Source organism: Penaeus japonicus, unplaced genomic scaffold (genome assembly GCF_977035675.1).
Source record: "Penaeus japonicus unplaced genomic scaffold, GWHDUDI00000001_assembly GWHDUDI00000027, whole genome shotgun sequence".
Taxonomy (NCBI): Eukaryota; Metazoa; Arthropoda; class Malacostraca; order Decapoda; family Penaeidae; genus Penaeus; species Penaeus japonicus.
The window spans coordinates 33,604,573-33,619,572 of NW_028234429.1; the positions used below are offsets into that span (position 1 = coordinate 33,604,573).

Consider the following 15,000-nt stretch of genomic DNA (forward strand, 5'->3'; position numbering starts at 1 on the left):
GAAACCATCACTCGCCCTCGACTTTGATGTCTTGCTTTGATAAATGCCACCGGCTTTCATATCCGCGCCGCGTTATTTCGCGTCCTGACAAAATACCCTGGGACCTATTGGCCGAGTTTAATTACTGTTCACCTGTCCACCCTGTCCGCTGTTCCGTGGTTTATGGGAGGATAATTCCCAATCTAATCATTCTCCCAATTCTTACATCCTTCCCTCTTACCCCCTCGGCCCCGTCATTATCGCATTCTCTAATTACGGCCGTCATCATCTTTTCTGATGTAATATCCGCGTCCGGATAACGAACACACGTCTAAACAAAGAATTCATCCAACGTTACAAACCGTCCCATAACATGGCAGGATAAAATTCCTACTGTCAATATGTCACGCCTGGCTTAGCACGGGAGGGGGGGAGGGGGGATATAACAATATTTAGCATCCATGTCGATACAGTTGCATAAAAACCACCCGCTTTGTAGAATGTCTACTGTATCATGGCTAACACGAGGAGGGGAGGGGGTGGAATTCAAACAATATTTAGCATCCTTGTCGATACAGCTTGCATAAAAACCTCCCCGCTTCGTAGATATTGCATGCTGTATCCCCCTCCCCCCAATATGAATGACTTTATGGATATATCAGATTTGCATAACTTTACTCCCAAAATATAATAATATTCATCATATCGAGGTGTGTTTTTTCAGAGTTGTTGCAGATATGATTATGCAAATCTGACTGCGATTTATTTTGGTTGATGTCAAAATTCACGCAAATCCTTTTAGCACTGACATATGCATCAAAGGTAACATCGCAATCCAATATGATACTAATAGGCTAACTTATGACTCTAAACGTTTAATTCCGCGCAATCCAGCCGGGATAATAATCAATTCAATTGGTATTATAACCCGATGATACCAATACCTAATTTAATTAAATGCTATATAATCCGATACCAATAATAGCTTACTTTCAAATTATTCAATACTTCCTCCTCACCTGCATCACCATTCTGAACTTCACATCCCGTCCAAAAGAGGGGGGAATGGAGGCAGGGAGGGAGGGAAAGAGGGAGGGAGTAGGAAGTGGGAGGGAGGGAAAGAGGAAAAGAAAAGTAAAGAGAGCGAGGAGAAAGAGAAGGAAAGAAAGAAAGAGAGAGAGAGAGAGAGAGAGAGAGAGAGAGAGAGAGAGAGAGAGAGGAGTAAGAGAGAGAGCAGAGGGGGAGAGATAGAGAGAGAAAGCGTTGGTCTAAATCCAAACAATTTTCCAATCATACTCAAGATCTTCGAGGACCAACTCACTCTTCTCCTCGAATCCCCCCTCCCCTTCCACTCCTCTCTTACTCCGATCCCTGCTCTCCCCGATTCCCCATCCCCCGGTTCTTCCCCAGCGCTTCCTTTGCCCTAGGACCTTCTCAGCGTCTCAGAGGCGTCCATCCGCCCTCGACGCCCATCCTCCTCCCTCGAACGTCGGCGAGAAAACACGGCCCGAAAGGAGTGGGAGTGGAGAGGGAGTGGGAGGGGGGGGGGATTTCCCGCCTGAGAGAGTCCTCGAACTCCTTCTCAGCGGTTCCCGGGAGGCCTTAAATACACATAATCCATTCCTGTTTCCTATTTTTTGTTTTGTCCAGTGGTCTCTTTAGCTCTTTTTTATTTTATTATTCATGACTGCCATCTATTTGTTATCATTACTAAATATCATTACTATCATTATTAATCATGATTATCCTTTTTATTATTTCATTATCATCTTTATTACTATCATCATCATGCTCATCGCTATTACAAAAATTATTATTATCCTCATTGGCATTATTATTATTAGCAATATCTGCACCATCATCATCACTGCTACCATCATTACCATTAATATCATTATCTCACTAAAAACACCATTACCATCATCATTACACCGATTTTCATTCTCTCTTTCATCGGTGCATTCCAATTTCACTTCGGAAAATGAGACTTCAGAGCAAACGATCACGCATGTCATTATCTTGCTCCCTCGCATTCAGCCCAAATGTCTTCTCCATTCTCATGTTATCTGAACCCTCTGGAGAAACCGTGTAATGCGATCAAGACTCCATTGTAAACTGATCGTGCAGTGTACCTTTGGGCCAAGATACTTAATCGCTTCGTTTTTCTTACTGTGCATTATACTGCGGCTTTGTTGTAAGTCACGAGAGAAAGGCAAACTTGAGGGAACCTTGATAGGAAGACTCTCGGTACGAAATATAATTAATTTATCTTATCCGCTCCGTAGAAATTATATATATCTGAAGAAGTATATTCACCGAGATCTTGATACCTTCCACACATCTTGCATCAAACTGCACCTTAATCTCGAGCACTGCTGATAACAAAGCCAAAATAAAGTAATATTAGACCACACTCTACAATAAACCACTATTAAACCGCACTCTACAGACCACCTTTTATACGTACATCGGGTCCTCTTCCGTTTCTGGGAACAGTCACTGCACAGTGGCCTCACTATTTTCTTTCTTCCCTTCTCTCTCTATTTCCTGTGTCTCCCTCTCCCCCCCCCCTCCCCTCTCTCTATTTTCTGTCTCCCTTTATCTCCCCTTCTCTCTCTCTCTCTATTTTCTTTGTCTCCCTGTTTCTCCCCCTTTCGCTCTCCATTTTTCCTGTCTCTCTCTTTCTCCCCTTCTCCCTCTCCTATTTTCTCTTCTTCGCCGCGCCAAACTTTATCTTCCTCTATTACTGGAAGCCCTAAGTACAAGGATGATCCCCCTGCTAGCCTTAATTAATCCCGGACAATTCGCCACAGAGCCATAGGCCTATCTCTCCTTATCCGCACTTTGATTGTGCCTATTCTCTCACCTTCCTTTCTCTTAATCTGCCCCTCTCGCTCCCTTTCCATCTAATATCATCCCATGCAAACAACAGAAAATGAATATAATAACTGCAGCTGGCATTGACTGAACCGCATTTCCTGAATTCCGGGAAATGCAGGAGATTCAGGACACCCGAAATTCGAAATCCTCTCTTCAAGGTCAGTGAACCGAAGGCGACTCGTGGCTTGATAGGTTTACGAATAAAAAAACATCGATGGACAATGACAAATCGAGTGACTAATTCTGAAAATAAACGCAACCCAAACAACTCAGAAACAAACAAGACATCACCACCGAATGGCCAAGTTTTAAAACATTAAAATCAAAGATGGACAAAATCCCACGAATCAAAACAAATGAACAGTCATCTTGACACGCCATTAAAAAAAAGGTCTCGACGGAAAGTGTAAAACCCGAATGAACAATGATTAAAAAAAAAAAAATCAAAGACAAACAAAACAGTCCAAGATATGCAAGAAATAATGTAAACCACCAGACAAACAAGTAAACCATCTGCACATACCATTAAAAAACTCAAATGAAAACCGAATGAACAACAGTTGAAGACAAAATGGAAAATCAAAGCAAACGAACAAACAATCATCATCACTTTTCGTCCAACAGTCCGGCGCGGCGTGGCGAGGCTCCGCGTTCATGGGAATACAATCATAACAATCGATCATCACCATCTTACCCGGACTTACATCTGTGTCATCACCGCAGCTTGGCCGAGGCCACTCAGAACCGTTCGATGTCACTCCGCTAGATTTACTCCTACTCCTCCTCCTCCTCCTCCTCCATCTCCTCCTCCTCCTCTTCCTCCTCCTCCTCCTCCTCCTCCTCCTCCTCCTCCTCCTCCTCCTCCTCCTCCATCTCCTCCTCTTCCTCTCTCATTTTGTTTGTCTGTCTGTTCTCCCTTTCTTCTTTCCTCTCTCCTCCCCTTTTCTCTTTCTTCTCTTTCCTTCCTGTCTCTCCTCCCTATCTCCCTTCCTTACTCACTCCCTCCCTCCCTCCCTTCCTTCTTCACACCCTCCCCCCTCTCTCTCTACCCTACCTCCGTCCTCTCCCTCCCTCCCTTCCTTCTTCACACCCTCCCCCCTCTCTCTCTACCCTACCTCCGTCCTCTCCCTCCCTCCCTTCCTTCTTCACACCCTCCCCCCTCTCTCTCTACCCTACCTCCGTCCTCTCCCTCCCTCCCTTCCTTCTTCACACCCTCCCCCCTCTCTCTCTACCCTACCTCCGTCCTCTCTCTCCCGACCGTGCATCCGCTTCCTGGACATCGCGGAACGTGTAAACGCACACTCAGCGACACATGTACTCTAACCGACCTACTTCGGGATCCGATTCATTACACAGTACCGTTCCTTAATTCCATATGTTGTATTCTTTTTGTCATGAGTACAAACTACTGGGAATCTAATTAACTCTTTATTTTCCTCTGTGTTAAAAAAAAACTCGGAACATTTTCCTCCTACAAATGATTCTTGATTGGGTATCTTTAAGTCCTTATTAAAAAAAAGAAAGAAAAAAAAACGGTAACCCTTTTCTTAAGCTTCTTCTCGAGATGCTCTACTTCCTCGGGCTGTTGTAGCACACAATTGAGTCTTTTGGAACCGCAACTTGTCGAATGTCGGAAATGCTTTGAAGGAGAGAGAAAAAAAGGAGAGCGAAAGACGAAGGGGGATACAATAAAAGCAGAGAGACGGAATGCACAATGCATACTCATTCACACTCAAACTCCCACACACTCACTCATTCATTCATTCATTCACTCACTCGAAGACACACAGTCACACGGAAATAACCCACGACAGCCTCTCCAAACCTAAAATTCTCGCATCTTGGGTTCACCTAACGGTTTAATTTCCCCAATAAATACGCATGCCATCTCTAGCCCAACCCCCCTCCCCCCCTCTCAAAACCCCCCAAAAAACAAAGACACACATGCATACATACATACGCATACACATACATACACCTACACAAACACATACATACAAACAAACACACACACACACACACACACACACACACACACACACACACACACACACACACACACACACACACACACACTCAAAAAAATGCAGCAGTCCAGCACGTGTTTATTGGCCCCATCAAGCTGCGATAAGGAAATAACAGTGCCTCCAGGCCAGACCAAGACGTTTATTATGCCGACGGTCACCTCAGCACGTCCGCACTGCACTTCGGCGTCACGTAAAGGGAGCCACTTCGATAAATGCATGGACAGAGTGGACCGATTATTCTTTATGTGGGCTGGTTTGAGGCTATAGTTGTGGAGAACAGGTAAGTTGGGTACAAAGGAAGGGAGGGAGAGAGGGAGAGGGAAATGGAGAAGGGAAGAAAAATAGAGGAAAAGGAAAGTAGTAAGGAAGAAGAAAAAAGAAAAAGATAAAAAAATAGCAAAACATAAGTAATAAAGCATCAATGGGAAATGCAAAATAAATAAATAAATCGATTTGGAAAAAAAATTCAAACTTTCAAACTTGAGGTGTGGTCATTACATTCCCCCCTCACCCCATCCCACCCCCACCTTCCAAGGCCCTCGCATCTTCTCACGCAACACACGCAAGATGGATGTACAGTTGTATGTCCAGCACGAGTACACACAGTAGCCTCTTGACATACATCCTCCTCATATTCGTAAACAACTTCGGTGCTGTCTTAATATTACTAAGTCAGCTTTTGTTCTTTATTCTTCGCATCTTGTTATTTTGTTATTTTTTCTTCTCACGCATACGCCCACACACGCACGCACAAACAATCAGTTAGGCAGAAACAGACACACATAAGTAGACGCACTGTGACAGGTTAATAAGCAAACAGTCAGAGTGTCTCTCTCTCTCTCTCTCTCTCTCTCTCTCTCTCTCTCTCTCTCTCTCTCTCTCTCTCTCTCTCTCACACACACACACACACACACACACCTGGCCAGCTCTAAAAAACGCTTGAAGTGTCTTGTTACTGGAGTCAGCGGCTGACTCTAAACGAACCACAGCCTTGATAATGGTCGCATCTCCATCACGTGACCCACATGCTATAGGTCTACTCATAAGGGTAGAGAGGGAAGGGTGAATGAAGGAAAATGGAAAAAGAGAGAAGGAGAAAAATGGGGGGGGGGGCGGACAGAGAAAGAGGGTGGAGGGAGGAGAGAACAGAGGAGGGCGAGAGGGAAGGAGATGAAGATTGGAAAAGGGTAATGATAGAAGGAAAGGAAGTAGCAGGAAGAAGAAATATATATATATATCTTATTTAAATGTGGATAAAAGAAATAAAAGAAAAAAGTATCAGAAGAAATAAAATATAAATTGGACGAAAAAAAAACAAAGAAGAGAAACGCTGGCCGGAGACAAAGCGAAGAATCCTCAAAGACAAGACAAACGACCACATAGTGACGGGGAGACGCACCATATAAGGGCAAGATAAAGAGGGAGGAAAAGAAGGCAGAGAAGCCAGGCCTTGCACATCAAGATACAAAGCCTAGACTTTCAAGATACTTTCCCCTACATAAACTTATACACATTCTCTCTCTCTCTCTCTCTCTCTCTCTCTCTCTCTCTCTCTCTCTCTCTCTCTCTCTCTCTCTCTCTCTCTCTCTCTCTCTCTCTCTCTCTCTCTTTATTACACCCCTCTCTCTGTCTCTCTCTTTCTTACACCCCCCCCCTCTCTCTCTCTTTCTTACACCCCCCCCCTCTCTCACTCTCCCTTATCCCCTCTCTCTCTCCCTCACCCACTTCTCTCTTTCTCACTCACTCGTCTTCCCTCCTCTCATACTCTCCCTCTCTCTCTCCCTTTCTCCCTCCCCCTCTCTCTTTCCCTCACTCCTCCCTCTCTCCTTCTGCAGCCATCGCAATACCTCACGACCGAGGGCACACATAACACACATAAATAACATTAGTCGAGTTCACTTGTGCGGTTCCGTCGCAAGTACAGGTCACTGGCCGTTGCTGCCTGCGTGATATTTGGCTCTCATGCTCTTTAATCCGACCTTTTTGTTGTGTCCTTTTCCTCCCATCTCTCTCTCTCTCTCTCTCTCTCTCTCTCTCTCTCTCTCTCTCTCTCTCTCTCTCTCTCTCTCTCTCTCTCTCTCTCTCTCTCTCTCTCTCTCTCTCTCTCTCTCTATCACTCACCCACCCAATCACTCTCTTCTTCCATCCCTCCCTCTCTTCTATCTCATCCTCTGTTCCTCCATCCCTCCCGATTTCCCTTCTCTTTCTCATCATTCAGCATTTCCCTTATTTCCCCATAAACTCCGTTACCCCAATAAGGAAATGAGATTTCTTCCAGCGTTCAGGTTCCGAAGGTACTTTTCCGTTAAGAAAAGTCTACTTAAACAGTTTCCCTGCTTCTCTCCATCTCCTTCTCTCTCTTAACTTTCGGGACAAAATAAAAAGAAATCGGGTTTAAAAAAAGGGGGGAAGAAAAAGGCGGATAATGTATCAGGAGCTGGGAACGGACACCATAAATTCATAAAGTTTTATTCTAGTTTTGCTGGTCTTAGCTATTCATGAACCTGCTATTCTCTTATCTTTTTTATGCTAGAAAATAATGGCAGAGATCGTAAAAGCTGATAAAGTACTTCCCCTCTGACCTCCTTTATCTTGGATGATCTCATCCGACACGTATATATATATTATTAGCCTATATTCTCCCATATTTCTCCCCATTTGTCTCTTTTTGTCTGTCTGTCTGTCTATCTATGTCTCCCCCACTCTCTTTTCTGCCTTCTATTTTTATCTCATCCCCCTCGGACTCTTTCCAAGCTACTCGCCTGCTTTCGCCTACCTACTTCCCTCGGAAACCCATTTTCTTGTCAATCTTCAAACACGTCATGTCACTTCATCTCTAATCGCCCTTCACTCCCCTTAGGCACGTCTTAGAATCGCCTGGGTAACAACCCCCCTTTCTCCTCACGTCACCTCTTGCTTCACGCCATCAACGGGAGTTAATCCGCACGCGAAAAGTGAGGATAACAACCTTTTGATGACGTCACTTGTCACCTGTCACCTGTCACACACCCTCTCATTCGCGGCATGTTAGGTGGGAGGTTAATGTGACAGCTCCTTCTCTACGTCACGTTTCTGTTGGGTGTATTTATAAGCTTCATTAAAGCGTGATTTGAAAACTGTAAATCGCCAGCTCACTTGAGTGCGGAGCTCGTCGCAGTTCGGCGAAATATACTTAACTGATAACTCAATTAACGTCACATAAGACTTAATGATAAATGATCACATGAGTAATTGATTAAGCAAATCATATGCAAATTACGTAAACGCTATAATACGTATCACACGTTATATAAGAACTTATTGAAGCCTCACTTTTCAACTAAACCAGCAATCTGTCACCAATACATAAAAGCGTCTCAATTCCAAAGATAAATTCTAAAAGCAAATAAAGCCATAAAGAAGGCGTAATGCATAAATATGTCTCGCAGCAACTGAGCAAATAAACAAACCCACGAGAGTTGGTAAGAGAGAGAAAATCCGCACCACTTTAGCTTTGGTCAGACTCGTCGTGCAATTGTTGTAGGAACATTCCAAGCTACGGCATTTCGTTCATTCCGAAAGTACAAGCATCGCTATAAATCGAAGCGCAACTGCAGATATCAGAGTGCAACATGCAATACCACATAGACAAAGACAACAATACTGCATATGTGCAACCTAACAGCGGGTACATCGTTCCCACGGTAGAAACGACACGCAGGCTGTAACGTGAGATAAATGAATGAAAAAGGGCCCACTGACAGAAACAGTCCCACGTGTTGCACAGAAACGTTATTAAGACATTCGCTACATGCAAGCTGGCATACACGCGAGAGGCTAAATCTGGAATCAATAACACGACTGTAACTGTATTCATTGTAAATTCCGATGTCACAGTTAAAAATAGTATGTACCGTACGAGTTGAACACAATTATATACCATTATCGCAAAAGTTATCATCCTTAACGCAATTCTGTTTTTATCCACCCCAGAAGCTTCCTGTTCTACATGAATTACCCATTGCAAATTGCAATCCAACTGTCAGAGTTACACACGATCTCTTCAAAGGGGGGAAAATGACAAGGAAGTGACCTGACCTAATACCTATGCACGATTAATAACTGCACCTTTAATAAAACACGTGTCCTTAATTCCTTCAAATTACAGGTGAGAAAACCAGTCACAGGTGTGGTCCTTCCCCTGCACCTGCCTCGTCACCTGATCACCTTTACAAGTGCGGGCGGGGAGGTCTGGGTGCGGGCTGGGAGGAGAGAGGGGACTAAAGATGGGGCTGGTATATAGGTGGGGAGGGAGGAAGAAGGGGGTAGGGGGCAAGTTGTGTTTGCTGCGTTTTTTTCTCTTGTTATATTGGCGCAGCGGAAATTTATCACGGACTTCCGCTCCAAACGTTTGGGAATTCTTAATTCTTTGTAATATATAGAGGTATGATACATGCATACGTACAAGCATACACACGGACACACATTTCTTTACTTGATATGATATGACATTACTCTCATATTCCAACACTCACGCTGACCTACCTTACCGGTGGATTCACACCACCCCAAAACCCTCGCCCAATGTAACATCACGGCAAATACTCGCACACACGAAGCAAAGTGAAAAACCGTCTAATTTCCCCTCGGCGTTTCCCCTCGCCCAGTGCTAGGCCGACCGGACACGCAAGCTCGCAGATACCATCGGCTAATGACCTCAGATTAGCAATTTGGCGTCGTAATCAACTGCGGGGAAGGGCGGGCGGCTGGACTGCGAGCCACTCCATTACATGTATAATTATCCTTGTTTGAAGCTTATGTCACGTGATTTTTTAAAATCTCTGTTCATTATACTTATCTCTTATTGATATATCAATAGCCATTAGTTTCACAATACGTTAAAACATTTTTTTAAAAGGATAAAATGCCTGGCTGTATAGATATACTCATTTTACCTCTCTATTTGTTTATATATTGGTTCGTCTCTCTCCCTTCGTCCTCTCTTTCTCCTCTCTCTTCCTGTCTCCCTTTCTCCTTCTCTCCCTCACTCTCTTCCTCTCCCTTTTACCTTCGTCCTCCCTTCTTCCTATTCTCCCATCATCTTCCTTTTCCTCATTCTCTCTCTCTCTCTCTCTCTCTCTCTCTCTCTCTCTCTCTCTCTCTCTCTCTCTCTCTCTCTCTCTCTCTCTCTCTCTCTCTCTCTCTCTCTCTCTCTCTCTCTCTCTCTCTCTCTCTCTCTCTCTTCCTTCACGCATTTAAAAGATGAGACGATCTAAACAAACCAACTTGAGTGGTTTCACTGTCAACTTACACGGAACCTTTTTTTAGTGGGCCGCCGCTTCCCTTTGGCTGCATGACCCCTTATTACTCTAATTTTTCTCTCCCCTTTATCATCTTCATCATCATTACCACCGCCTCCCCTTCCCCCTCCCCTTTCAGAGCCCCACGCCCGTCACTCGCCCATCTGTATCCGCTTATGAATGAACGCGGGTCTTTGTGGAGGTTTTATGAATGAACAGCCGTGTACAAAAAAAAGCCTCGTGTAAGGAGGCTAATTGAATATCACTTCCATATAAGGAGGGCGAAGGAGACGACACGAAAGAAGTTCAATATTTTAAGGCCTGATTGGTAAGACACCTGTTTGGTCTCTAATTACCAGCACCCAGATTCAACACTCACCCTCTTAATTACCTCCTCATGGCAAAGCAATTAGTTGGCGCAGTCGTGAATGTGTTAGTGGGTTAGGTGCGAAACCTCTGGCGTTTCAATAAGTTTCGTAATCAAGTCATGAGTACTGAGAGATTCAGATTCAATTCGACCAGAGATAAATCGCCACCCAAAGCCTACAGATGATAAAAACTAAACCAAACTAAACGAACAATAAAACAACCGACCCATACACGTGGGCACCGCAACACATTCACACAACCAAGTACACTTTAATTGTTCCTACGCCTCATCACTCCATCGACAATAGACATTTAGCACATGCCCCAAGAAGTGCCCCTGGTTCCAACAACACACTACCGCCCCCCCCCCCTCCCGCCACCAATCCCTCCTCTTTTTCCCACCCCCACCTCCAACCCACCACGGACTCTTTCGGGCATTAATCTCATTAATAAACCCTCGCGAGGATTAATCTACACGGAGAAGAGCCGACGTCGAGACAAAGAGCAGGTGAAAGGCCAGTCCGATACGCGACGCCGCCCTTAGCCGAACGCTGTTTCGTACGTTAGTCTCTCTCTCCCTTTCTCTATTCCTCTTTGCTCTATCTCTTCCCCTCTCCTTCTCCCTCTCTCCCACGTCCTCTCTCCTTCCTTACCCCCTTGTCTGGCCTGAGCCGCACGCCAGAGTACATTACAGTCTCGGTGCTGCAGGAGTGAGTGTCTAGATGAATTTAAAGAGGTGGAAGAGGAAGAGGAGGAGAAAAGATAAGCTAGGACAAGATGGGACGAAATACGAAAAGAATGAGATGGGATGAGAAGAGAATGGAAGGGTGGAGAGAGGATGGGAAAAGAACGGATGAAGGGAGGGCTGACGGAGGGAATCAGGAGGGTAAGAAAGCAGAAGGAAAGGGGTGATAGGAGGGAAGGAGGGAAGGAGGGTTAGGAGAGGCGAGGGAAAGGAAAAGGTAAAGAGGGCATTGGATTGGCCGGAATGGAAAGGAAGGTGAGGAAGGAGAGAGAGAGAGAGAGAGAGAGAGAGAGAGAGAGAGAGAGAGAGAGAGAGAGAGAGAGAGAGAGAGAGAGAGAGAGAGAGAGAGAGAGAAGGGGGAGGGGTAAAGAAAGGGGATAGAAGAAAAAGGGAGTGGGGGAAACAAACAGCAATGTAAAGAATGCAAATAAGGGAGAAGATGGAGGAGGAGAAGAAGAAGATGAAAAAAGAAGAAGATAAAGGAAGATGATGAAATTCAGTGAAAAGGGCAAAGGAATTAAAGGAATAGCCTACGGTAAAGATAAGAAAAAAACAGAACAAAAGTAACAGCACACGGAGATAAACAACACGAGAAAATCAAAACAAACTACAGCACACCCTAGCGAGACAGCAGCGATCCTAAGCATCCATTATCAGAGCATCGCCTTCAACCTTCCCCCTTAAAACCCTTTCCCGACCCCCTTTGGCGAGGAAAAAGTGCGAGTGTAGGATACTTCATGGACCATTACACCAATGCCTTGCTCGCCCCGCGTTAACGAAAGCCTTTGACTAGCCAATCGCATCATAAAGGAATCGGGGGAAAGGATGGGGGGCTCCTTGGCAATGACGAAGGACTCACCAATTAACAAGAAATACGTTCATTCAGAATTATTATTTCTTTTCAGGCCCTTTTGGACATGTAAAGAAAAAATAAAGACTAGAATCCACATAAGCCTATAAGCACACCTGTCTCTTAATATCCTTTTCCCGAATAATAGCTTACCTACCAGTGTATTCCCGTGTCGACCTTCCTGGATACTCATCGCGGTTGGGGATAGAAAGTGCTATGTGTTACGATCCCTGGGAATATAGATCTCTCCCCTCAGGCACTGTCAGCACGTATAAGCCAAGGGTCGTCAGGCACAGATTCGTGACCTGCATGACACCCGATCCCATATCTCCCAGCATTACCCGCGATGACTTTCCGCTCTCGTTCCATATTTCCGTACACTTTCATCATTCGCGTGTCACGATACGACGCGATTTGCATTAACGCGAGAGAAAGTTCGAGGGAGAACATGACGGCTAAGCGGTGATAGTGGTAGATAATTTGCATAATTATAGACCGTTCTATTAAATCTTCCGTTTCCCCGTCGATGATTCGTGTCAGCCGCGTATTTAATCTGACAGATCGCTATTCCGCCTTAAGAGAAAAAAAAATTATAATCACATCGACACACTTTCGCCCTCCGCCTTGCATTCGTGCGTCGTAAAAAATCACTATTTCAAGCTGCATTATCATACGAAACGGAGACGCGCAGGAGGTAACGAGCATCGCCAGAATCAAAAATCTCTTCACAATGAAAAGATATGTTCAAACTACTCCTTCCTTTTTTTCTAACAATGACCGATCTCTTTTGTATAATCTAAAGAAGCCAATGGATTCTCTCTTTTATATTCTAATATAACCAAGATGTTATTCTAGCATAACAAATAAGTTCTTTCTCTCTTTTATACACTGGCACAGCCAATAGGTTCTTTCTTGTATGAACCAAAATACAAACACACTGATGCGTGGACAGAGATGGAATGAAACAGTCATAATAAGAAAGGAACAAGAAATTGTGACGTTTTGAGTTAGACAACATTCCTCATCAGAATACTTCGTTTCATTTGTCTCTTGCATGCCAAAAGAACACATAACATAGGCCTACATAACAATACGCGTCGAGAGGGGGAAAAAATGCAGAGGCCGAATGACACGAAAAACTGACAAAATGGATTTAAAACAAACAAACAACCAAATGAGGCAAATCGAACCAATATTTCGAAGAGATGAAAAATAGACAAAACAGACAACAACAACACCCTCCCCCCGCCTCTCCTTCCACTCGCATAACCTAAACGTCCTGAAAATACCTCGAGTGTGAAATCGTGAAAATCCCAAACAATACACGGCATGCATTATCGCAGCAATAAAAAAGGCAAAAGCGGGTTAAATCTGTTTCCGGAAAGTAGAGGCGACTCGAGTAATTGAATTTTCCTCATTTCCTCGTAGTTCCGACAATCGCCGAGACTCGAAACATTCGCCGGAAAGCTCCGAGTGTTTTTATTTGGCCGTTGGTTTGTCTGTGTGTAGGACAAGTGCTTGTGCGTGGCTGTTGGATATACGTTTGTATGTGACTGTGTACTCATCGTAGGTCTGTCTTTGGATTTATCGTGAGTCTATTTCTATGTATCTATAGTGTGTCTGTTTCTATGTATCCATCATGTGTTTGTCTGTGTATCCACCATGTGTCTGTCTGTGTATCTATCATGTGTCTGTCTCTGCATTCATCGTGTGTCCGCTTCTGTTCATGCATCGTGTCTGTCTCTGTATAAAACCTGCGTATGTTTCACGCATTCACCGTGTCTGTCTTCATATATATACAGGCGTTTGTTCAAATTTAATCATGAGAAATCCCAGCCAAAACAACATCCTCCTAGGCATCCTGCCCCTTCCCTCGTCCCTGTGCATAAGAAGTCCAACCACTCTCTCCACTCCGCGCATCCAGACCCCATCCTCCCCTTCCCCCAGTCTGCCCCAGGTCCTACTCCTATCCACCCCTCTCACACCCATACCATCCTCCAATACCCACCTCTCCCTACCTCCGTCCCCATTCCTCCCCCTCTCCCTCCCCTATCCCTACTTCTGTCTCTCCTCCTCCTACCGCTCCTCCCATTCCCTCCCCTTCCGCTCCCACCCTACCCACTCACCCGGGCAGGAGGACGTGCGAGGTGCACATGGCCGGGTCACCTAGACGAGTTTTTGCCCGGCGTACCACAATGGGTCCCAGCGCCCTGCCTTCGACGAGCAGCGGCAGTGAAACCGTGGAAGAAAGTGGTTCGAAGCAGGTGAACACATGCGCAAGGGGGGCGAGAAGAAAGCGGGGGTAGAGGAAGATGAAGAGGAAAAGGGTGGAGGAGTAGAAAGGGAAAAGACGAGGAAATCCATTTGTAAGTATAGCACCATTGCCCTTTGCAATGAGAAATGAATGAGAAATCTATACACGTTTACATTCAGCTGAACACAGTCACCTCTGTGTAATTCCAAGATCACTTTTGTCCCAAGCATTCGCATACTCCATACATATAGGATACATAGGCCTACAGAATAAGGCTGTACACCAAGCACGTAGAGCGCATGCCGATAGAATACAAATGCCTATTTTCTCTCTCTTTCCAAACTCTCTCCCCTCTCTTCCTCTATTTCTCGCCCTCGTTCACCCTTCTCCAATTTCACTAATGACCCCTGCCTAATAGTTAGCCCGGGAGCCACACAGGCCACCAGGGCGTGAGGGATACAAACGAGCGACATGACCTGACCAGTGACCACGAGCCGCGCTGACCTGGACTGGCACCGGAGAGCCATGTGTAACTGGAGCCGCGGCGGGGGTCAAGAGGTCAACGGGTCACCGGTGCAAAGAGTGCTACACCCACTGGTCGAGATAGAAGCTGATTT

The 15,000-nt window shown here is 45.1% G+C and overlaps 1 protein-coding gene across 1 annotated transcript in view; it reads right to left on the reverse strand.

The window, feature by feature from the left end:
• LOC122249477 (rap guanine nucleotide exchange factor 6-like) overlaps positions 1-15,000 on the reverse strand; it is a 266,097-nt gene that overhangs the window by 238,450 nt on the left and 12,647 nt on the right. The gene's annotated exons all lie outside the window — the stretch shown is intronic.